Source organism: Lathamus discolor, chromosome Z (assembly GCF_037157495.1).
Source record: "Lathamus discolor isolate bLatDis1 chromosome Z, bLatDis1.hap1, whole genome shotgun sequence".
In the NCBI taxonomy this organism is placed as follows: Eukaryota; Metazoa; Chordata; class Aves; order Psittaciformes; family Psittacidae; genus Lathamus; species Lathamus discolor.
This window is the reverse complement of record NC_088909.1, coordinates 43,723,418-43,747,132: the sequence shown is the minus strand read 5'-3', so window position 1 is coordinate 43,747,132 and position 23,715 is coordinate 43,723,418. Positions and strand designations below refer to the sequence as shown.

General features: G+C 39.7%; 1 long non-coding RNA gene across 1 annotated transcript in view; it reads right to left on the bottom strand.

The window, feature by feature from the left end:
• The window catches only part of LOC136005005 (uncharacterized), a 32,698-nt gene extending 11,760 nt beyond the window's left edge, over positions 1–20,938 (bottom strand). The window contains exon 1 of the long non-coding RNA XR_010608657.1: positions 20,359–20,938. This is a non-coding gene — a long non-coding RNA (uncharacterized LOC136005005). The remainder of the gene's footprint in view (positions 1–20,358) is intronic.
• Positions 20,939–23,715: the final 2,777 nt, after the last annotated feature.

The following is a 23,715-nucleotide window of genomic DNA, read 5'->3' as shown; positions in this document are numbered from 1 at the left end:
TTGCTGCATTTTATGTAGATAATTTCTAGTACTTCTATTCTTAAAGCAAACCACGAGAAGTACAACGGTGAACATCGCACTCTCCTGCACTTCATGAAACTCCCTGGAGCAATGCAGACATCAGGCCAGAGGTTTGCTGGATTATAAATAACCACATTTGGCCTTGCTGTGTTGCAGATTATGCAAATTCAGTGTGGAAGAGGAAAGTGGATTAAGGGCCTATTTCTGAGCCAGGAGTTTGCTTTTACAATACAGGCAGGAGGGAAGTGAGCAGAACAAGTCTGACTGCTGTCTCTCTGGGAGTGAGCAGAAAAGTGAATGGCACTAGGCATCTCTCATTTCCTATGCACCACGAACAATTCCTGTGCTATGGAACAGCTCTTTTTTGACTATTTGGGATCTTAGAGGGCAACAGCTAGCATGCTGTACCCTCAGTATGCCAGTGTGTCAAAATAACTCAAGGCTACAATGGGTGCCTTTTATTTCCACCTGAGAGATGGGTGACTGGTGGCTCTGGGTGGCTATCAGCTTCTTAACAGTGTCTTTTGGAGGCATGTGTTTGTGGCTAACTGGGACTACCCTATTCACCTTCAATCTAGCAGGTCTTAACTGGTAGTACACAAACTACACCATCTCCATGTCAAGCCTGTGGCACAAACTGATTTTCTGATTTCATTCCTATTTCCAGAATGATATGTGGCTGCTAGTGTAAAGAAAGCAAACAGAAAGAAGTAGTAGGTCAAAGAAACTACTTGATCCAATGTGCTCAGACCTCTCTTACCTTCTACTAGTTGCTAAAAATATGTTTTAATTTTATGAAACAAAATTACATATGCCACTGTCCTGGACCACGGCATTTGCAGGAGTATGCACTTCATGTTGCCTATCTGAACAGTCATGTATGTCCAGTGTTGTGCTTTTTGATTGCTGTATCGCCCATCACTCATAGGAAGGATTAGAGTGAAAATTTAATGCTGAGTGAGCTATGCACTCTGGCTCAATATCTGACCCACACAGTGCTCTCTGAGCATTCACAAAGATTATTAATTATTATAAAGGTAAGTAGTTGTAAAACTAGAGTTGAAATCCCTAAGGGAGAAATTTCATGGCTGCACCAGAAAAGCCTACTCCCCAGCTCCAGCATGCCCATGCTGCCTGCTGCCCCAGAGCCAGGAATATGCAGGGTGTTTTAAGAGGTGGGTATGCTTAAATCCTCCAAAGATATAGTTCCTGATACACCAGTGGAAAAAAGTTGCTTTTGAAAATGTAACTGTAATTATTCTGTGCCTCCTTTTTCAAGAAGTAAGCCGAGATAATACTGATTGGTTTTGAAATGTGGAAGGCTGCAGATTTCTCTGAGGACAAGTTAAAAACGTGCATTGAAAATAGCCCAAAGGCTAGAGCATGAAGTATGGGAAACTGATCAAGTTCACTGATTTCTTATGCAAACTAAGGCAAGTCACTCTGAATAAAATAACAAAGAAGTAAAAAGAAACCACCTACAGGTTACAATGTTAGAGCGTACTTTTTGGCACTCAAAATATATAATCCTTCACCTCAACCTGCCTACCCCTGCTTTGTGGCCCATTTCTATTACAACTCCTCTATAAAAGAAACTATTTTCATGCTGCACAGCAGGGCTGCAGGGACGCCTTAATGACTGAAACCCTAAACACATGGTATATCTGATTCATGGAATTATGAAAGATGCATGCAATGGTTGTCATTACTCCTTTCTACACACTGTTACTACAGTGATTCTAGAGACTGATTACTGACACTTCTGATCTCTACAGTTATGAAATATCAGCTATAGCTAACAATACTTGTCTCAGATCGCATGTTTTCCTTGAATTATGTTCCTTCAGTCTAGTGGTAACATTTTGTAGGCTCATTTATAGTTCTTCCTTCTCCCTGCATATTAAGCCCTGACTTATTTATTTGTTGTGTCCACTTTGTTTTTTGCTGCTTTTCTGAGTCTATTCTTAATGTAAGCTATTTCCTGATTCCCTAAAGTGTTTAAGTTACTCACAGCTTTCCAAGACATTGTTGCAAAAATCCTATCATAGCTTTTAATAACAATAGTCACTATTGGTACTCAAAGCTCAGAGTAATTACACTAACACAACTAAGTCTTTCTCTGCCTGAGTTATTCCCCCTGGGTGAGTTGCTTGCTATTCTTATTGCTGGTCCTGAGGTATGGAATTAGGCCACTTTTTTTATCCTGTGTTTTGTAATCTAATCCTTAAAGTCATTTGGATAAGCTGATCTGTCTTGAGAGTCAGCAATGCCTTGCAACAGAAGTTTCCAAATCTGACTATACACCACAGGGTATTGTGCAGAGGCCTTTACTTCAAGCTGTGAAAGTAAAGAGAATCATAGAATCATAGAATATTTAGGGTTGGAAAAGACCCCAAGATTATCTGGTTCCAACCTCCCTGCTGTGAGCAGGGTCATCTAGCACTAAACCAGTTTGCCTTGGCCAATAAAATTAGCCAATCAGCAAAATTTTAAAGAAAAAATACTAGAAGTTTGGAAGTTTGAAACAGAAGGACCTACTGATATTATACAAACCATGTCTTCACAACCATAAAGGATTCACTGAGAATAAAATCACATCCAACCCATCTCATTTCCTCTACAATAACGTAGAGGTCTTGTGAAAAAACAGTAGAAGCCATAAATCTTGCTTTTCATTAAGTTTTTTGACATTGGCTGATGCAATCTTTTTATAAGCAAACTAGGAAAACCAGGTCAGGATGAAATACTGTTCAGTGGCTGTAAAATCGGAAAACCATACCATAAAATTGGAAAACCATACAAACAGAAAAGTGCTCAGCAAGTTACTACAAAATAACAGGCATACAAAAACATATACATACAAAAACATAAACTATGGTCTTTGTGCAAATAAGCATTTTCAACAGCTCGGATATTGAGCTAGGAAGCAATTCTATAGAATTTTAGGCACTCAGCTAACAGTACAGGCAGTGGCACTGGGGAACACCATGAACACTTAAAACTGACAATCTTGAAAATTGATTGATTGATTGATTTACTTAAGCTGGTGTAGTTCAGTAAGAAGACAGTACTACATGCAGACACTGTCACTCAGTGCTTAGACAAATACCCAAATTTTGGGTTAGAACTTCTGTAGAAGAGTATCTCGGGACCATAGTGGATCTGAAGCTACCAGCAGTTTGGTTTCTAGAAAAGCAAACATTGTACTAAAATATACAAATAGAGGCATAACCTGTAAGGCTCATACAGGACTCATTCCACTCCAGTCAGCATTTGCAAAACCTCAGACAAACTGGTGTATGAAGTTTTGAGTAAGAAAATTTGAAAAAGAATGTGAGAATCATCAGAGGTCTAGAAAATGTACTCAGCAAGGAAAGACTGTAAGAAATATGACTGTTTAATTCAGCGTGAGGGGAACATGACAACACTACTGAAGTATACAAAAGGCACTTGCAGAAGGACAAGGGAAAAATCTTGTTTACTGGAACATGAGAGAGTGAAGGTAGGAAACAAAGAGCCTAAATCTTGGTGGGAGCTTTAGGTTTAATGTTAGGAAGTGTCTTCTAACAGCTCAGCCATTGCTGTAGGGCATCTTGGAAAATCTCAGATGCACTCAAGAAAAACGGCACAAATTTCTTTGGCAGTGTCACAGCCATGCAGGTCATTCCTAGTGCTGCAGAAAGCTGAACATCTTGGGAGACCAGTACTCCAGTACTAGACCAGTAATCACTAACAACCATTTTCATTTCAAGTATAGCAAAAAAAAAAAAAAAAACAAAAACCAAACAAACAAACAAACAAAAAAAACCAAACAACAAATCAGAAGTGGTATTGGGGTAAAAATGAAGATACCAGGAGACAGAGCAGCTGGAATAAGGGTAAATTAAAATCAAAAGCTTTAGATCACTAATTCTACAATTCTGTGTTTCTCACTAAGTACTTTTAAATTACTTGAAGTGAAATGGAGACCTGAGCAACCTCATCCCTCTTTTGATTTATTTACCCATAGTGTCTAAAATACCCTAAATAATTCATCTCATGTTCCTTCCTGGTTTCAGTGGCTGGAAAAGAAGGACGTTGGTCAACTCAGCTCAGAACATCATCCAGAAAGTGGAAGCATGGTCTGCATACCTTTCCTTCATACACGATTTTGCATCCTTCGCTTGGGTAGACCAGCCCTGATGGGGTCAGGCTAAGGAACCAGCTAGCCCCAGTCAGCAAGACACATCTTCCATGTTTGTTCTGGGCAGAAGAAACATCACAGGATGCTTGCAGGACAGGAACAAATACCCCATGCAAGCTAGCAAATGCCTGCCTAAGGTGCTTGGCAGAGAGGGCATGTACTGGCCACATGAGTATGGCTAAGGGGGAGATCTACAAGGTTGCACTGGAAGTGGAGTATTGCTCAGCTGGACCCTGACAGCAGCAGGATTGTTCTCCCCACAAAGATGTTTTGCTCCCCTTGCCTCTCACTTTTTGTTGGCTAAACCCAGGTCTTCTGTAGACTGGCTGGTGGCCACAACAGCAGCTAGAAGAGGTCCAGTGGGCTGCTGCACAGAGACCAGCTGGGTTTCATGGGACTATTAAGGTCATGTAGAGAGATCATGTGCAAGTTAAGCATACAATCCTAACTGAGTTGCTTTAGCAGCAGCCTCACCAGTATGTTGGCAATGGGTAGAAAAGTCCCCTCTTACATATGTGTAGTTTGCTGTTGCCGCCCAGTCTTAAATGCAACATCTCTAAGAATAGCTAACATATTTTAACTGAGTTTTCACTTCAGATGGGAAATTTTAGTTATTTTTAATAATAACCAAAAGAAGATTTGATAGGTGCTTCTTTTCCTTACAGCAATCTCTCCCTTCCAAAATGGAAAAGAAATAACAGGAAAGCAACACCATGTTCATAAACCAAAGGTTTCAATGCTTTACACTTCAAATAGTTTTATTTTTTAATTCTATTTTTCTGTACCCAATTTAAAATATTTAATGTATTTTTAAGTGCACTGGTTTCCATGGGTATAAGCAGACTAGTATGTAAAACTCTGAACAATAACTGCTTGTCACACTCTGATGGGGCTGTGCTAAAACTAGTTTTGTGGCTGCATGTAACCTAATAACAGCATCAGAAGAAGCTACACACAGCCTGTAGCCTCTGGCCTGTGACGCTAAGGTTTGATTTTAAGTAGGATGCACTAACTAGCAAACCTGAGGGGGAAGACAAACAGTGAGTGAAACACAAGTGACATGATCAAACTTGCTACACCCAGTTTCTATTATTTCCACAACCTACAGTGTTTATGTTGTTTCAACAATGATTTTAATTTTTCACTTCAGCTCACTGCCTTAACGGTTAATTAAAAACAGAGAGTTCTTAATTAACGGTTAATTAAGAACAAGGAGTTTGGTCTCTTTTAAGACACCTACTCAGATAATAAACCAGATTTTCCACTCAAATCATCTGACTGAAGAGCTGCCAAGAAGTGCTGGCAGCTCCTGCCTTCACCCTGCAGCTAGGACCAGCTGTTGTTTCCTGTGCATGCAAGAGATACAAGCATGGACCAAACTGCAGCTCATGTGCTGGGCTGAATATGGCCCTAGCTGCACCCAAGGGTTGCCTGCTTCAGGTTCCCTCTGCTCTACCTTTACTCCTGGGATTTACAGAGCTGCCTAGCAAAAGCCACACCTTAATTTTTTTCCTAATAGTTCTGCTGCAGAAGCACTGCTCACAGCAGGGGCACAGGTGTGGGTTAGATGCTTTTGACCACAGTGGGTGGATAGATGGGTAGAGCTGTCTACTGTGGGGCTGCTGAGGGGCCCCAAACACATTTCTGAAACACAGCTTAGGTGGCCTTACCACATGCCAAAATCTTTATCAGCCCAAGTCATAAACACTGAAAAGCAAGGTATGTGAAATTTATGTATAAAAACCTATTGCTTCAGCTGGAGCTACAGCTCTTACCTACTTGACCATGACAAATAACCTTTACCTTTCCAAATTCTATCAGGTAGTACAGGCTACCATATGGACATAAACCACCTGATATGCTGGCTTATATCTGTGTTCTCTTCAAAGAAGAGACATGGAAGCGGATCTTTATTTGCATGCTTGATCCTAACTCATACAAGATGACATTCAACAGGCTAAGGACAGCTTCCCTCAGCTCAGCTGGTAGCATTGAAGCTGCCTTATTCTTTGAGAAGCCACAGCTATCCACCAGGGCAATTGTCTGTCCAAAAGTTTTACTTTCATGTCAGCATTCAGATCACCCCTCAGAAGTATGTTTGTAGCACCTGCATTCTCAGGAAGATTATAGTAATACATATAAATTTAAAAGGCAGCAATTCATAATACATTTAATTGAATGTAGAAGTGTAAATCTGTTTCTAGGAATCATTCTTGATTAATAATCCTGAACATTGTCCTCTAGTATGTTTAACAAGTCAGGCTGTGCCAAGCAATGGACATATATATGTGAGATTGTACATTCAGTCCTGAAATGGAGTAAAAAATGTTCTTTATTCTAATAAAGAAATAAACAAAAAGAGATTCTTGTTTGTCTTTTTTTTTTTTTTTGCAGACTTTCCCCAAAGAAAATCTGAGATGAAGAACTATTTGTGTTTTCATTACATGAAAGCAGTTCATGTCAATTACTTAGCTTTTCTTTGTTCTGTGCATTTTAAAGCACTTGGAGTGCTTTGTGTGGTTCTCCTTATTTTAGAGCCAACCCAGCTATTACTAAACTTAATTAAAGAAAGCTTGTAAGCATTTTTCTTCAGAGGTGAAGCCAAGAATTTAGGAAGTTTTACAGATCTGACTTTAATGCAGAGAAGAGGACCACCATCAAACAGTATCTTTTTAAATTTTAACTTCACTTTCTGAGTTCAGTCACCTTTACTATTTGAGATAGAAGACCTAATGTGACAAGAAAATTTTTCTTCTTACCAGACTGCTTTTTGCACAGCTATCAAATGTATCTGTATCTAGTTGCTCTGAGACAATGCAATCAACTAATTAGGCATCAGATCTGATATAGTACCTATGCATTAACATAAAACATAACTTACTGGCTTCTAATGTGATGTGGATGAATTGCTAAAAAGCAATTTATAATTATGAAGGAAATTCTCCAAATTCTCATATGGTTTATCTTTATGAATGTTCGAGTAGCTTTAAGGTATTTAATCCCAACTTTTTGGGGATAATTTTTATTTTATTTTTTTTTACCTGGGATACAAAATAAAGTTGTAGCAGAAACTTTCCATCCCATATTTCCCTCGCAATATGTAGTAGCCACTATATTCGGGGTTTAGTACAGTTCTTTGAGTTAAATCTGAACTGACAAGGCCTGAATGAATGTCTGACGAGTTTCCTTCACCTGCAGATTTGATCACTTCATACAATGATGTAACTGTTTAGAATCCCTGAACTCTAAGTTTTTCCATCAATTACATATAAATTACAATAAAGGAAAAAATTAGTTTTATTTCTATTCCTACAGCCAAGAGATCATGTGCCCCCTTCTTTTAATGCTGGTTTGGTTACAAGCATAAAGATTAAAAAAAATTGCAGCAGAGAATTTCAAGGGAGAAAGTCAAATGAGCAAGGTACGGAGGAAAAAAGACCATTTTGAAATTTTAACAGGCTTTTCTCTAACTTTGTCATGCTCTTCATAGGAATATAATTAGCTCGGTGTTACTATATATTTCAGATTAAATATGCAATTGTGCAGTTAGAGATCAATGGCAAAGTTCAATCATAATGCATGCTATTCGCTTAAGACCGGTACTTGCTCCCTACTCACATTTGTGGGAGTAGAAGTCATTGTTTCTCTGGAAATCCTTTATGAAATCATACTGGTTTCAGGGCTACATCTATGGCAGCTGGTAAGTAAAAACAAGAGATGAAAGAGAAGTAACTTCTACTCTGGGATATTAAATTATTCCTTAAATATATTATTCATATGGAATACTCATACTGCTAAAAGTAGCTAACTAATAAAACATCACTGATTCAGCACTGTGAAAGTGGGGACTAAGCATAATTTTTGAAAGGGATAATACTGCTTATCTAGCTTCAGAGGAGTACTGCTATGTTTTATGTTTACCTCATGCAAAGAAAACTCTAGATCCTGCAGGTCAACACTATACAGAGACAAACACCAGCCTCTCAGGCTTTGACAGAGTATATTTTCAATATTGGTCTGGCATAAAGGTGCTGAGAGGAAACCTGGGACATTCTGAGTTAAATAAACATCTTTAAAATGGTGACTTCACCTCACCTTAGAGGGCTTTTTCTCTTTAAGGTTCAGCTAAAAAGTCATTTGTGTTTCACTCGGAGATTCCCCTGTCTCCATTTTCATCTGGTTGATCCTTTTTAGAACCTTTTCAGCTAATATGTATGACTCTACAAGCAAATGCATAATTTCTAACTAAAATGTCAATTCTATTTAAAAACACAAAGTGAAACTTCAGGTAAAGAAGCCATTACTTCTGAGTTTTATGTAAATGAAAAGACTCTATATTTTCCTACATTTTTTCTGGGTTTGGTTTTGGTTTCAATCTACAGCCACTGTCAAATTTGACCCTATTCTGCAAATCACTTTGGGTCTGTTTAGAATTCAGCAGGAATAAGAAAGAAGGAAATTTGTCCTGTCCCTGCCTGGTTTTCAAAACTTGCCTCTAGGGAGCTTCTGAACCAAGGCTATAACATATGGCATGTGTGGTCGTTTATCAGATTTTGTCATCCACAGGGCCTGGCCTTCATATTTCATGAAACAATTCTTTTTCCCAGAAGTCAGGCTGAACCACAGTAATTTTTTGTTTGTTTGTTTGTTTTTAACTGAATATCTGTGCTACACATTGCCTTCATATTAGTGCTTATTCTGATCTCCTCTACATTAGTGTTAGCAATGACAGTTTTAAAAGGACAGGGGAGACCACCTCCAGCTGAGTAGCATATAAGCAGTGATACTTTTCTAATAGATTGGAGATACAGGTTTATAGTCCGCTAATGGCCTAATTTGGAGTTAATGTAGCAACCTGGGATTTTTGCCTACAAACTTTAGGCAATTTATTGACTGTCTTTCCAGATTGAGTTTAGAGAAAGACAAAGGCTACTTTGAACTTCTGCTGTGGATGAATGTAATCTGAAATTATTAGGACAACCTTGGAACTGCAGCGTTGTAATTCTGTTGCACACTGATGATGTAGGAGAGCAGTTAATGTGCCAGAGTACCTTTTAAAAGTCATAAAATGAAGCATATCAAGAAGGGTTTTTTTTGTTAGAATATTAAGAAATGCAAGTTGGTACTTTTCTAACTATCAACTCACAGATTTCAATCCAAGTCACAGCACTTCATTAGCTAAAATTTCAATTAATTTGGGCACATTTTACCATAACCAAAGAATACCACATCATCCACACATCGTTATATGGACTCTTCTCTTCCACCCACAAATCTTCTAATTCTATGCTAAGCAAAAATACAGACAAACCCCAGCCTTAAGAGAGAAAGCAAACAAAGATAGCATTACATACCCTAGTACTTGTCTTCCTAATTTTAACTGGTTCTTCTTCTCTACAGCAGAACCATTGCTTTCTGAATCAGATACTTCTCTAGAAATTCAATTAATTATAATGTATTGGGCTGGAACTTCAGTCTTCTGTGTAATGTACAAAGAAGAGGGGCAGGTGCAGCAAGCAAGAAACAAATCCAAAGGTCAGGGAAGGCAAGAACAGAAGGGCAGGGAAAGGGAGATCATAGAATCATAGCTTTGTTAGGGTTGGAAAGGACCTTAAGATCACCTAGTTCTACCCCCCCGCCAACCCACCACATACTAAAGCATGTTGCCCGAGGCTTCATCCAGCCTGGCCTTGAACACTGCCTGGGATGGAGCTTTCACAACTTCCTTGGGCAACCTGTTCCAGTGCCTCACCACTCTCACAGTAAAGAATTTCTTCCTTATATCTAATCTAACCTTCCCCTGTCTAAGTTTTAACCCTTCACCCCTTGTCCTGTCACTACAGGACACCCAGGATATGGTTGGCTTTCTTGGCTGCGAGCGTACACTGAAGCCAGCTCATGTTAAGTTTTTCTTCAACCAACACCCCCAAGTCCTTCTCCACAGGGCTGCTCTGAATCTCTTCTCCACCCAGCCTGTGCCTGGGATTGCCATGACCCAGGTGTAGGACCTTGCACTTGGCTTGGTTGAGCTTCGTGAGGTTGGCATCTGCCCAACTCACAAGCGTGTCAAAAAGATATTTGTCTTCCATCAAATGTACTAGTGGGAGAGTAAGTGCAAATCTATTCCCTTAACTTTGGTGTGACTATTTATGTACATAAATGCATACATACATTCACGTTTTGATGGCCTGAGATTTTTAAGAGTAGATAAAAGAAACTGGGGGAGGGAGTCAAGAGGACGTCTGAAAAAAATCAGAGTTTTTATTCAAAAAAATGGTGCTGGAAGAATTTCCCCAGCTTTTGTCTGACATCTAACAAAAGAGGGTTTTTTTCCTACATTTATTTTTTAAATCTCCCTGAGTTATGCTGGGAAAAGAACAGCAGATGACTGCAAATATATGTATTTTGAGGTCTATAAAACCCACTTGCTCCCTTGATCCTCCAAAGTAAGTATGCATGACTAATTCCAAGCTCTATTTGTTTTCAGGTCTTCCTACCTACAGAGTCATGCAATCTGATTTAGAGGCAGCTTCATTCCAAGCACTGTGCAAGCAAAGAACCCTAATGCTTCAGGGTGTTCTGGTAGACAATATTCTTCCAATGTCAAAATACCACAGATGGTTATGTAATCATATATATTTAATCTAAAAATAGGAGAGCAAGTTTTGCTACCAGGAAGAAAGAAAATTTTATTTTCCCATAAAAAAACAAACTAATCACAGTATGTTTAAGATGACTACAAGGGGTCTAAAGCACATTAATCTCATTTGTTTAAAAACGTAATTTGAAAATTGGGCATGTTTCCACAAGTTTTTAATCAGCCCTTGAATGTATCAGACAATTACTAGTTGAGTCTTCTGGAGCAACTCAGTTCTACTACAAACTTGATGAAAAATTTGCCAAAGTATCAAGCCAAAGAGAACAAGGACTGAGTCCTGAAATGCCCCAAAAGTCCTGGCCACAGTCCAGCGAAACACTTGTTCACATCCTCCACTTAAGATTACCTGTTCAGCTGCAGAATATTCACTTGCAGAAAGTCAGGTAGTACAGCTGTGCTGTGTTTGCAAGGGAAAGGCCCTATCTATGAAAGAAGTTGCCTGAGATAGCTTTTCCGGTAAACAAATTTTAGGTCAAAGAGAAAACTTTAAATACTTTAAAAGGGAGAAAAGTAACACTACTACTTGATGTTCTTTTACCCACCTAAGAAACTTGGAAACAGAAAAGTGCATCTAGGTCTACCACGCTTTCAATATTTTTTTATGTAGGATTTTTTTGCTTGGAAGCTATGCCTAGAAACAATAGTGGATTTTGATCTTGTGGATGGGAGATCAGACTGCTTGGTTGGAGCATAAGCTGCAGATGCCCAGAAAACCTGGGCAAATGTCTTGCATGCATAAGCAGATCAAAACAGCACATCAGAAAGTACTGCACTTATACTGAATGGACACCGACCAAAGTGCCACACAAATAGCTGTGTCACAGCAAACCTGCGACATTGGGATTCTTCGAGTTTCTAAGCAGCAAATGCACACAGACTTCAGCTGAGAAATCAGGGAGCTAAAGCAGCTGTGAATGCATAGATAGAATATGCTGCTGCCTGGCTTTTAATTATGTAATTCCTATTCACAGATGCACAGCTGAGTATTATATAGCTCTTTGCACACAAACTGTAATGATAAAGTAGTAAATGAGGGAAGACACTAAAACTACAAAGTAGCCATAGAAAACAATTTCAAAGATACAGTGATTTTCCAAAGAGTGCTTATTGCTGTAATTTGATCTGCTTCTGCTCCAATAGCACAAAGTTCAAAAACCAAAACAACCCCCACAAAAGTGTAATGAAAAAACAAAAGGAAATAACCATCAGAAGTACCACTGAGTGTACTCAGTAAATTTGCTGATGACACCAATTTGGGTGGGAATGTTGATCTGCTGAAAGATAGAGAGGCTCTGTAGAGGGACCTGGACAGACTGGGTTGATGGGCTGTGGAAAGCAGCATGAGGTTCAACAAGGCAAAGTGCCAGGTCCTGTATTCGAGACACAACAACCCCATGCAGTGCTCCAGGCTTGGGGAAGAGTGGCTGGAAAGCTGCTTGGTGGAAAAGGACCTGAGGGTGCTGACTGACAGCTGCTGAACGTGAGCCAGCTTGTGCCCAGGCAGCCAAGAAGGCCAACGGCATCCTGGGCTGTATCAGCAATAGTGTGGCCGACAGGGCCAGGGCAGTGATCATCCCCCTGTACTTGGCACTTGTGAGGCCGCACCTCAAATCCTGTGTTCAGTTCTGGGCTCCTCACTACAAGAGAGGCATTGAGGTGCTGGAGAGGGTCCAAAGAAGGGCAGTGGAGCTGGTGAAGGGTCTGAAGCACAAGTATGATGGGAAACGGCTGAGGAAACTGGGGGTGTTTAGTCTAGAACTGGCTCTGGGGGCACCTTGTTGCTGTCTACAACTACCTGAAAGGAGGAGTGTGGGTGTCAGTATCATGGAGTGTGAGGTGGCTATCAGTCTCTTCTCCCAAGTAATGAGTGATAGGACAAGAGGAAATGGCCTCAAATTGTACCACGGGAGTTTTAGATTGGATATTAGGAAAATTTCTTCACTGAGAAGGTTGTCAAGCACTGGAACAGGCTGCCCAGGCAAATGGTTGAGTCACCATCCCTGGAGGTATTTAAAAATCATGTAGACGTGGCACTTAGGGACACAGTTTCGTGGTCAAATTGGAAGTTCCAAATTTATGGTTGGGTGATCTTAAAGGTCTTTTCTAATCTCAATAATTCTATGATTCTATGATTAGAAACAGTGACTGTATCTAATGTGTATAGGTCAGAGAATATAAAAAGTAGCATCTTGCTCTGCCACACAGCCCACGCTCACTCTTCAGAGGACAAGCAGAATCTAAAGTTAATGTGTAATGAATTTTCCAATCAGTACAGGCAGCCTGGTAAACAACACACAAAACAGAACAGACCTGACTTTCCCCTATCTTGCTGACTCCACTTTTACTGAGTGTTCTACTGGTTCAAAGGCCTGCTGTACAAACTTTTCAAACCATCCTGCATGTTCTGGTTTAAGCCAGACAAAAATCAGAAAAGAAGCTAGAGCAATTATGGCATTTAACTTATTAACTTAAAATTTTAACCAGTCATATAGCATTATCTAGAGTTTTGTGTACAGATGCAGAAAATCAGATGTTTATGTAGCAATGTAGATGATAAGGTGGCAAAATCTATGTATAGGGTTAGTCACCTCTGCTGGGTTTTTTTACAGTATTTATTTAAACAATTTCTGTTGGTATTGTAACAACTACAGTTGTTTATAAAAATTTATAAAAGTTTTTTAAAGTTTATAAAAGCAAACACACAATATTACTATTGCAAGAAACTGCTTGACAAGCAAGAAGCTTGACAATCTTAACTATAAATCAGTTTGGTTTCAGAGCTGAGGGCCATGTTCTTACAGGCCCCTTCACAGCTGAGGACCATGTGACAGGGTGAAGAAGGCTGAAAGAACCACGCTCTGCAGGAAAATAGGGCTTCTGAGAGACACTATTCAAAAGTCTCAAAATCTATCTGAAGATCTTTATATGACAAATGGTCTGCTATTAAAAAACAAAAAAAATCAACTAAAATAAACACAGAAAATGTTTCAAGGTCAGTTCTGTGTCTTACTGTTATTCTTAAGTTTAGGGAAAAAGTGGACTGCAGCACCAGTTTGCAGTTATGCAAAAACAAACAAACAAACCAAAAATCTGTTTCTCATGTCAATATGATATTTCAAAATGGTAAATGCTATCTGAGTAATATCTGGCTCAGAATGCAGTAGAGGGTGATGAGAATATTTTTGTTCACTAACAAGGTAACGTTTGAAGTGAATATCCAATAACTACTGCTGATAAGCCTGGGTCAAATGTAGGCTGATTTATTTCTTATCTGATATTAGCTCTAAGAAATATCTCCTATTTTAATAGTGAGGTATTGCTTAAGTCTGAGCAAAGTATTTGCCATATTTTTGTGGTTTCTATAGTTTATAAATCTGGTTCTCTTTTGTTTGCTTATTCAATGTTTGTAATTACATGTATGCCTCTCCTTGAGTACAATGATACTTCTAGGTATTCAGCTTCTGTAAGGCACCTCCTGTAATTAAAGCCTTTGTCCAAATAAGGCAATTTAAGGGCCTTCCTTCCTTCTTCCACCATAGGCTAATATTTCCACAGGAAAAAAAAAACCAACCCAAGAAAAAGAGAGTAGCCCAGTGGTAGAAACACTTCAGCAGGATTGATTTGATTCTGGGTTCTCCTAGGATTATTTATACATTCTGTATTGGACAGGTATGAGTCAAAGCACCCTGAAGAAGAGCATGAGGACAGTTTGACATGGGAAAGTGAGTCAGCTCCAAGTGCAGCACAGTCTGCAGCACGGTTACAGCACTGTGGCACTGCCTGGTACTGAGAATGTACTGAGCAGCTTATTAACTACAGCACCAAATTATCCCAGATAAACACCTTTTTTCGCACCAGAGTAAGCACCTGTAGCTCCTATTGCATAGCACTGCAATGAAAGTGAGAGGACAAGAAGGGGGCAAAGCTGAATCCCTTTCTACTTCAACTTATCCCCCAAATAGAAGTTTTGCAATAGGGAATTTTCAGTAATGATGACTGTACTAGAGGAACAACGGTTGCATCTTCACTGTCCTATTGCAGCGTCCAAGACGTCACAAAGACTGTCACCTAGAAAGCTCCCAGTCAGTACACATGCTGGAGACAGCCACATCTTCAGCCAGTCTTCGCAGTACTCTTTTTCCATTAGTCACTCCAAAGACAGCTAAATAATGCTTTCCTCCTCCTCGCCAGCCCAGAAGCACTCTACTAAGTGAAGTCTCTGTGTGCCAACTAGGCTACACAACACAGCGCAGGACAGAGGACTGGATCCACTACATGCTTGCTAGTAAGTGCCACAGAAAAGTTTTGGCCAAGCACTGAGTAGAACTGTATCCATCCTACAACTGACATCCATCCCCTTTTACATGTGAGGGCGCTCTTCTAGAGGCTGACGGTTGGTATCAGAGGAATTAGGAACAGGAGAGAGCTGTGAGAGCCTGGTGAGACAACTATGCTGTCTGAGGACACTCCATGTACACAGTATGGACAGGGCTGGCTCCATGCAACTTTGACACCTTTAGTATGAATTTGGACAGGATGTCCTCCTTGGACTGGCACCCAGGAACAGACAGCTGTGTAGTCCTCATCTTCTGAGCCAAGCAAAAAAGGAAAAGAGACAAACGAAGTTCAGCAGCAAGGACTCAGAAGTGGAATTGCATAGAACAGTTTTTTAATTATGCCTGTGATTACATGTGAGAGAGAAAAATATCCTTTGTATGCTGGGTAGGGCACTGTAATAGTGAAGCTCAAAACCTTGTGCATATTGGTAGGCTGCCATACCTAATCTTGTTAGCCCTTGGAGTGAAACTCCTTAGCTCAGGATCAGAACAAGGCTGACAGGGTTATGTCCTTTTTGGGACAGAATTATTTGGCAGCAGCTGACAGCTTCTTGCAATGCTCTCTGCTCTGGCCATTAGACATGCCCCAGCTCAAAAATGGAAGTGCAGATAGAAACATCCCTACAACAGTCTGTGTCAGGAGGACAGCCAAGTGTCACTCATCGAGCTTCCATTCTGTAAGACAAGAAACAAATCAGCTTCCACTGAAGACACAAAAATAAGCAATTTAGAATCAGGAGAAGGAATTACATTCTAGATCAAAACATAAACAATTTGAGTACCTTCTACCTTGCTCTGTTAGAGAAACAAAGAACTTGGACAGATAAAAATGAATTAAAAAAATCTGACACATTTTTCATAAATGATACACTATTTGCTGTTGCACTAACTGGAATTAGAATTAATTCATAATAAATTCATGGTTCATGTCAGAATTAATGTCTGTGGGACTTGTGTTGGGAAAAAAATTCTCCTATTGGCATGTTAAACTGTATCACTGGATTTGTGAAACTCCTACATGTGTTCTTGAAGCTCCTACTCTGACAAAAGCCAAAGCCATCACTTAGCATCGAAAGGTTTGTGCTTTTCTATACCTACTCAAATTTTCTGCTAATTAGAGCATTAAAGTTGAGTGTAGAGACAAGGGAGCTACTGCAGATCTGCACAAACCAGGTGTATTATATAATTCCTGGTTTTATGACAAGAAGGAAGAATAATTCACACATTACATTACTATGAAGCAAGGGCAGACTGTTTGACTTGATAAGAGGAAACAGTTTTTTCACCATGCGTGAATGGTTAGTCACTAGATCAGTTCCCAGAAAATCTTTGCTCTGGTTAAGTTGTTTCTGTGGTTCATAAAGGGTGAGTAGGTTAGAGAAAAGACTGACATGTCCATTACCTCCTCAAGGCTTATAACCTGAAGACTTTCCGGCTAACATCTGTCTTGTTATAACAGATTGCTTTCTTATTCTCCACCTTGATTTCCCTGTTAAATAAATCTTTATTTAAATTGCCTCCAGTCAAATGCAAGTCTTTGGAGGTGACTCAGAATAAAAATCAAACCTAAGCTTTGTCCCTAGGAGGTGGATCCTACATATGTCAGGTACGTGAAACCATTTGAACACATTCCTATTATGTCACCTGCAGACATGCACGAGCAATAAAAATGATTATGCTAACTTTATGGTGAGGGTGCTACCTACGACCCTGACTTCTAGTGCTGTACTTCCATTCTTGCTAGCACTGAATAGAAGCACTTAATTATGTATGGCAAACCCATCCCACTGTCTCTACTGCGGGAAATTAAGAAAAATATTTAATTCAGGAAAAGCCAAGAAAGGAAGCCAAGTTACAGTAGGACAACTCAAAATATTATTCACATACAATATCCCAGAAAAACTCTTTCTTTCATTATAGAATCATAGAATCACAGAATCATAGAATAGTTTGGGTTGGAAGGGACCTTCAAATGTCATCTAGTCCAACCCCCTGCAATGAGCAGGGACAACTTCAACTAGATGAGGTTGCCCAGACCCACATCCAGCCAGGCCTTGAATGTCTCCAGGGATGGCACATCCACCACCTCTCTGGGCAACCTGTGCCAGTATTTTACTACCCTCATTTCAAAGAATTTCTTCCTCACATCCAGCCTAAATCTCTCCTCTTTTAGTTTAAAACCATCACCCCTCATCCTGTCACAACAGGACCTGCTAAAAAGTCTTTCTCCATCTTTCTCCCCATCTTCCTTTTAAGCCTCTTTTAAGTACTGAAAGGCCACAATAAGGTCTCTCTGGAGTCTTCTCCAGGCTAAAAAAGCCCAGCTCTCTCAGCCATTCCTCCTAGGAGAGACGTTCCATCCCTCTGATCATTTTTGTGATGCTCATCTGAACTCTTTCCAACAGGTCCATATCTTTCCTGTGCTGAGGACTCCAGAACTGGATGCAGTACTTCAGTGAGGCCCCACCAGAGCAGAGCAGAGGGGCAGAATATACACTAGTCTAATTTAGAACACTTTGCATACCAGAGGAGAAAGCATGTAGCTGGCACTGAAGTTTTCATCTGCTTCAATGCACTTTCTGAACGTGATTCCTGAGGGTAAAACTTGTGAACCACTGCTGATGGTAGTTAATTTAATGTCTGCATTTTGCTGTGTCTCAAGATTCCTGTAGTTTTCTGTATATGCTACACTATCTCTTCACATGACACAATAAAATGTTTCAAAACATAGCTGACATATCTACTAATCTACTACACTCTAGCCTGGCCTGAGCATAAGTGACAAAGTGCAGAATCTTCTAACTTGGACAGCTAGCCACATCCCACCTCTAGTTCCCCCGCAAGCACAGTTTGGCATGAGAATGTGCTGATAACTGTAAGACATACAGGAAGTCAAAGCAGAGGACAGCTGCAACATCTAAAGCCAATTCAAGAAACAAAATCCTTCTCTAAAGAGGGCTGAAGGAACCCCAGTTGTTGCATAGAATACTCTAACCAACAAATCATGCTCTTTTCTTTTCAAGAGCAGTCTCCATCCCTCCTCAGCTGGTACAAGCAGAACAGGGCTTCCACACTCAGCTCTGCAAAGTAAACACACCTCCTTTTGCCTAGCAAAAGAGAGCAGTCTTTGGAGCAGAGAGAAAAAAAAGAGATTCATTCCTTCCCATCTTCATACTCTGCAAAATGTCCTAACCACAAGGAGAGATCAATCTTTCATCTAGCTTTTTTTTTTTTTTTTTTTCCCCTGGCTATTGCATTTTTGGCTTCAGAGGAATTGAACTTGAGCTCTCACTAAAGATGCCAACAGCTGGAAATTTTCTCAATCTTCTGGTGATAAGAGGTCAATCCCATTCATGCAGAACATAAGATAAAAGGAGGTGCTACCATTGCTGCCTCAGTTAACCTGGATCCTGAGCAGATAAGGGACTACTTTCCGGATTTCTTTACCCTCAGTGAAAGAGATACACTGAGTGGGTGGTAATCACTATGCCTTAGAGTCCTAGTGATACCAAGATAGCAGATAGACTCCACAACTCGTTAAAGTTGTAAAGTAGGTATGCCTTTATTCAGTGCTGAGGCACATGGGGATCGCTCCTCCAAAGCATGCGCACTTCAGTCTCATTTCCCTCTATATTTCTCTTCTAAAGTTATACATATACATTGAGTTACTCAACACGCCTATATATATTCATGACCTATCCCCGCTTCTTATTATAATGAGTTAAAAGGTCCTTTGCGCGTGCACAGTGCCTCCTGGTGGTCGTTGGGCAAGGGTCTCAAGATGAAGTAAGTGAGTCTTCCTCAGCTTGAACTTTTCACCTCTTGCCATCATGGATGCTCTCTAGGGGTCTGGTCACTGTCCAAACCGCAAAGCTGGTTTTAACTGGAACTAGGTAACTGTTTCTGCCCTTATGAGCAGCTTATGTTCTAGTACTGCATGGTAAGCGTGGTAGGTATTTGCTGAATGAGTATAAGCAGGCAGTACTTTTGTTAAGCAAGTGGAATTCTTTTAACACCCCTGAATAACCCCCTTGTACAATCCCCCTGTACAACCCCCCTGTACATTAGCTAAACCTCTGTATCACTAGTTCCCTGAAAAAAAAAAAAAAAAAGCTGCCATGCAGACATACTGTAGGCACCAAAGGGCATTTGAACACCAGGTTTGCATACTATTGCTGCAAAACTTCCCTGCAGCTCTTCACAACAAAAATGAAAATTACACAACCAGTAATCAGCACACTTACTTGTTCTTTTCAATGTGAACAAGGTTGGGTTTGGTTTGGTTTGGTTTTTTTGTTTTTTTGTTTTAAATTCAAATGAGGAAGAACACTTCTGTGGGTTTTGTAACTGTTCTTTGGAGCAGCTATGTGAACCAAACAAAGGAAGTTCGAAGTTCTTTACTAAGGGCTGCACAACTCACCATGCAAAATTCAAGTCCGTACATGTTCAGGCCAAATAAAGAAATCCAAACAAACAAATCTCATCTGTGCTACCTTTAAACGTGAGGATGGGAGTTAAACATGGGAAGCACGAGATAAAAATGGAGCCATATTTGAACGGTTTGCGAGAGGTAAAAACCTGTATCCTGTTCTGACAATATGAACACACACTCAAACATATACAGAGCCTTTACCAAAATTGTACAAAATACGAAAACTCACTACCTATCTTTAAAAAAATGCCTTAAAAAAAGTACTAGGGTTTTGGGACTTCTGCTTCCTGGGGCAGCATTTCAATGGTTCACAAGACCACTCACTAATCTCAGACAGGTAAGCCAAAACAGTTATGTGTTATTTCCAGTTAAACCAGTAATGCTAACTCAATATATAAAAGAACTCAGACCATCAACAGTTTAAAATGAAGAGATGAGGATGCTATCCAAGGATTGTTGCTGCTTTTTAGACCCACTAGGTAGCATTAAGATGACCTAAGCGCCTTCTAAACCTACAAGTAGGGCCTCTTCACATTTGAGGAGTTCATTCTATGAAACATCAAATGCTTAGGCGAGGGAGAAACACTATTAAGTATATAGCAACTTAACTAGTACTGTTTGTCAGAGTTACAATAAAATGTGGGAAAAAACTCCAACTCTCAAAACAATTTAAACACAAATAAACACAAGCCAGAGATAGAAAAGTAAGATTTCTAATGGCACTTACCACATTCTGAGAAAAGATTACACAAAATAACTCCCAATCTTAGCATGTGAAACAAAACTGGAGAGGCTGATACGTGGATTAACTCCACAACTCGTTAAAGTTGTAAAGTAGGTATGCGTTTATTCAGCTGAGGCCCATGGGGGATAGCTCCTCCAAAGGCATGCACACCTCAGCGTCGTCTTCCCTTTACATTTATCCTCTAAAGTCATTCATATGCATTAGGTTACTCAATACTCCTATACATATTTATGTCCTATTCCCGCTGCATATCATGATGAGCAAAAAGTCCTTTGCTCGTGCACAGTGCCTCCTGGTGGTCGTTGGGCAGGGGCCTCAGGATGAAGTAAGTGAGTCTTCCTCCGTCTAAACTTTTCACCTTTATTTGCTGCGCATGCTCTCTAGGAGTCTTCAGGAGTCTGGTTAATATCCAAGTTGCAAAAGCTGTTTTTTTACGGGAATTAACTGTCTTTCCTTATCAGTAGCTGATGCTCTGGTACTGCATGGTAAGCACAATAGGTATTCGCTGAGAGATATAAATGTTAAGCAATCAAGCAGTTTAACTTGGTATCCTCTTGTACAACCCCCCCCCATATGGTTTATATTCCCCTGTATGGACATTTCTACATTTCTAAACTGTTTACTTACACCCCTGTACATATATCCACTTGTAAAATAGTGTACCAGAGGCAAGTAAATTGCTTATTATCTGGAAAAGGCTCTGGCAAAAAAAAAAAAAAAAAAAAAAATATATATATATATATATATATATAGCTGAAGTGGGGAGAAGAAAAGAGAACTGTTTGAAGAGCAAGTGTTTACCATCCCTGAATGGATCAGAATATGCGTTTGCCATGCCATCTGTATAATTTTTGATTCTGCCTATTAAGCTATCACACTAAATCAGATTCTGAAGACTTTACCAGGATCTCTGCAGATCTGGTGCTGGTGTGCTGGATGTTCACTAACATGTATAATTACTCAAATAGGTTAATCCGTTCCCCAAAGAATTTGTGTTCTAAGATGAGACAGCTCCAGAGCTGAGAACATGAACATTAACTACTACAGCTAACACATCTTGCAAGTCATCTTAGGTTTCTCACAGCACCTTCTAGACCTCTGAAAACACATGTGGTGTGAAATAACTTTTAGAGAAAGCAAAACAATTAAAGAGCAAGAAGAAGTTCAGGAGACTAACAGCACTGAACTACTGACCTGCTCTTTATGAAACGCAATGAGTTGGACTGACTGTGCATTGCTATAACATTACCTTTCCATGAAACTTACGTAATTAATCTCAAATTTCTACTACCCTGTATATTGTAACTATATTCCTGAAACACTAGGTTTAATATTAATCTTTGACAAAAGAATACCACAAAATCTTATTTGTAATTCTCAGAAGGTTGCTTTGGGGAATTAGTTGACTACTGTTGGAAGAAAATGAGGAAAAATTCTGCATATGAACTCAACAGTTCTTAACCACTATGAGTCAGCTACCCTTCGTCACATTCAGTTGAAAGTAAGGACTCAGTATGATGACTCCATATACATTTGACTATATTACTGCCACAATAATTATGACGCCCACTAATCACAGAGTCATAAAATAGGCCATGTTGGAAGGGACTTCAAAAGATCATCTGCTCCAAACTTTCACGGGAAAGTGAGCCTACATGAGATTATCCAGCACCCTGACCAGATTTGTTTTCATCCAGTGATGAGGATTCTACCACTTCTCTGGAGAGGTTGTTCCATGTAGAATTGCTCTTACAGTGAAAAATTTCTTTCTTTTAGCAAGATGAAAACTCTGCCTATGCAACTTGCACCTGTTGCCCCTTGTCCTCTCCATGTGGGTCCTTGTGAAGAGAAAGCCTCTGTCCTCTTTGTAGCCACCATTCAAATACTGGAAAAATGTGATGAGGTCCCCCATAAACCTTCTCTTCTGCAGGCTGAAGACTGAACTCCTTCAGTCCTTCCTCACAGAACATGTTCTCCAGCCCTTCAGTCATTTGGGAACTTTCTGCTGTCATTTAAAGACTGCTATTACAGTAACCTGAAGCAAGTACCTTCCAGATAAGTTAATCTTCAGGACATACTAAAGACTAATGCAAGACATTAACAACTTGTGTAAATGTCTTGTGAACACTTTGAATTTGTATCCACAGAAGTAACAAGAAATTCTTTATTGTGGTTAAGGGGTATCCATGGATACTCTGGGTATGCAAATACTGAGATGTGTACAACGACCATTATCTGTAAACCCTGATTTGGAGAAAACTCCAGAAACAAACTCGCCAACAGAGTTTCAAATTGAAAAGCAGGTATTTATTGCAGCGCCAGGAGACACAGGGAATAGCTCCTCCTAACATGTGTCACCCTATTGCTATACAGGCCATCCTTATATATGAGGCTACACATGAATTACATCATTTTCCAGAAAGTTTCCCACATGCATACAAAAAAATGTGATGGTGGTCTTTAAGGGTCGTTTACTTCTCCCAACAATCCTCATAACTTCTGGCAGTCTTTGAAACACCAGTTTAATTGACATTACAGACATAGCAATCATCCTGTCCTTCAACTTATCGCTTAGTTTAACTGCTTCCATCCTGGACATCTGCTAGTCCTGGATACTCCCCAGCAGATGTTTACACCAGTTTAATGGTTTCATTAACACCACAAACATAGCAATCATCCTGTCCTACTTATCAGTTAGTTCAACTGTGCCCATCCTGGACATCTGCTAGTCCCAGATACTCCCCATCCCCAGGTCCAGTTCCTAAGGACCTGAAACAACGTCAACTACCTTCAAGCACCACAGTAATTTTCCATTACAAAGCCATCAAACTTAATGTTACTTAGAACTGACTACATTGTGCTTTTGTGCCTCCTTGTCTCAACCCCAACGCTGACAACAGCTAGCTTATTTCCTTACCTTCCACCTGAGGTGCAGGGCAACATGTGAAAGCATGTGCAGCTCTGACAAAACTGTATTTTTTTGGTAAAAAGTGTGAAGTCTCCTAGAACTGAGTTGGAAGACAGGAATGAATGACCTGAATAATCAGAATTGCAACAAAACAACAAATACGAATTACAAACTGTGCACAAAGTAATAAGTAAGTGTTCAAAAAAGATAACAGTCACTGATCAGGAATAATGTGGTTTTAGAGTGACTGATAAAATTTATAATGTAAATAATACAGTGTTGGTGTTAAAACAGAAATGCGTTGTAGAAACATAAGTGTGTTGTTCAGTTTAAAGTCCATATTTTCCACTAAGTGCAGTGAATTAAAATACATTGGAAGTAGTTTCTTTTATGAATTAAGCACTCTCTTGTTAAAGATCTCATACTTCCTT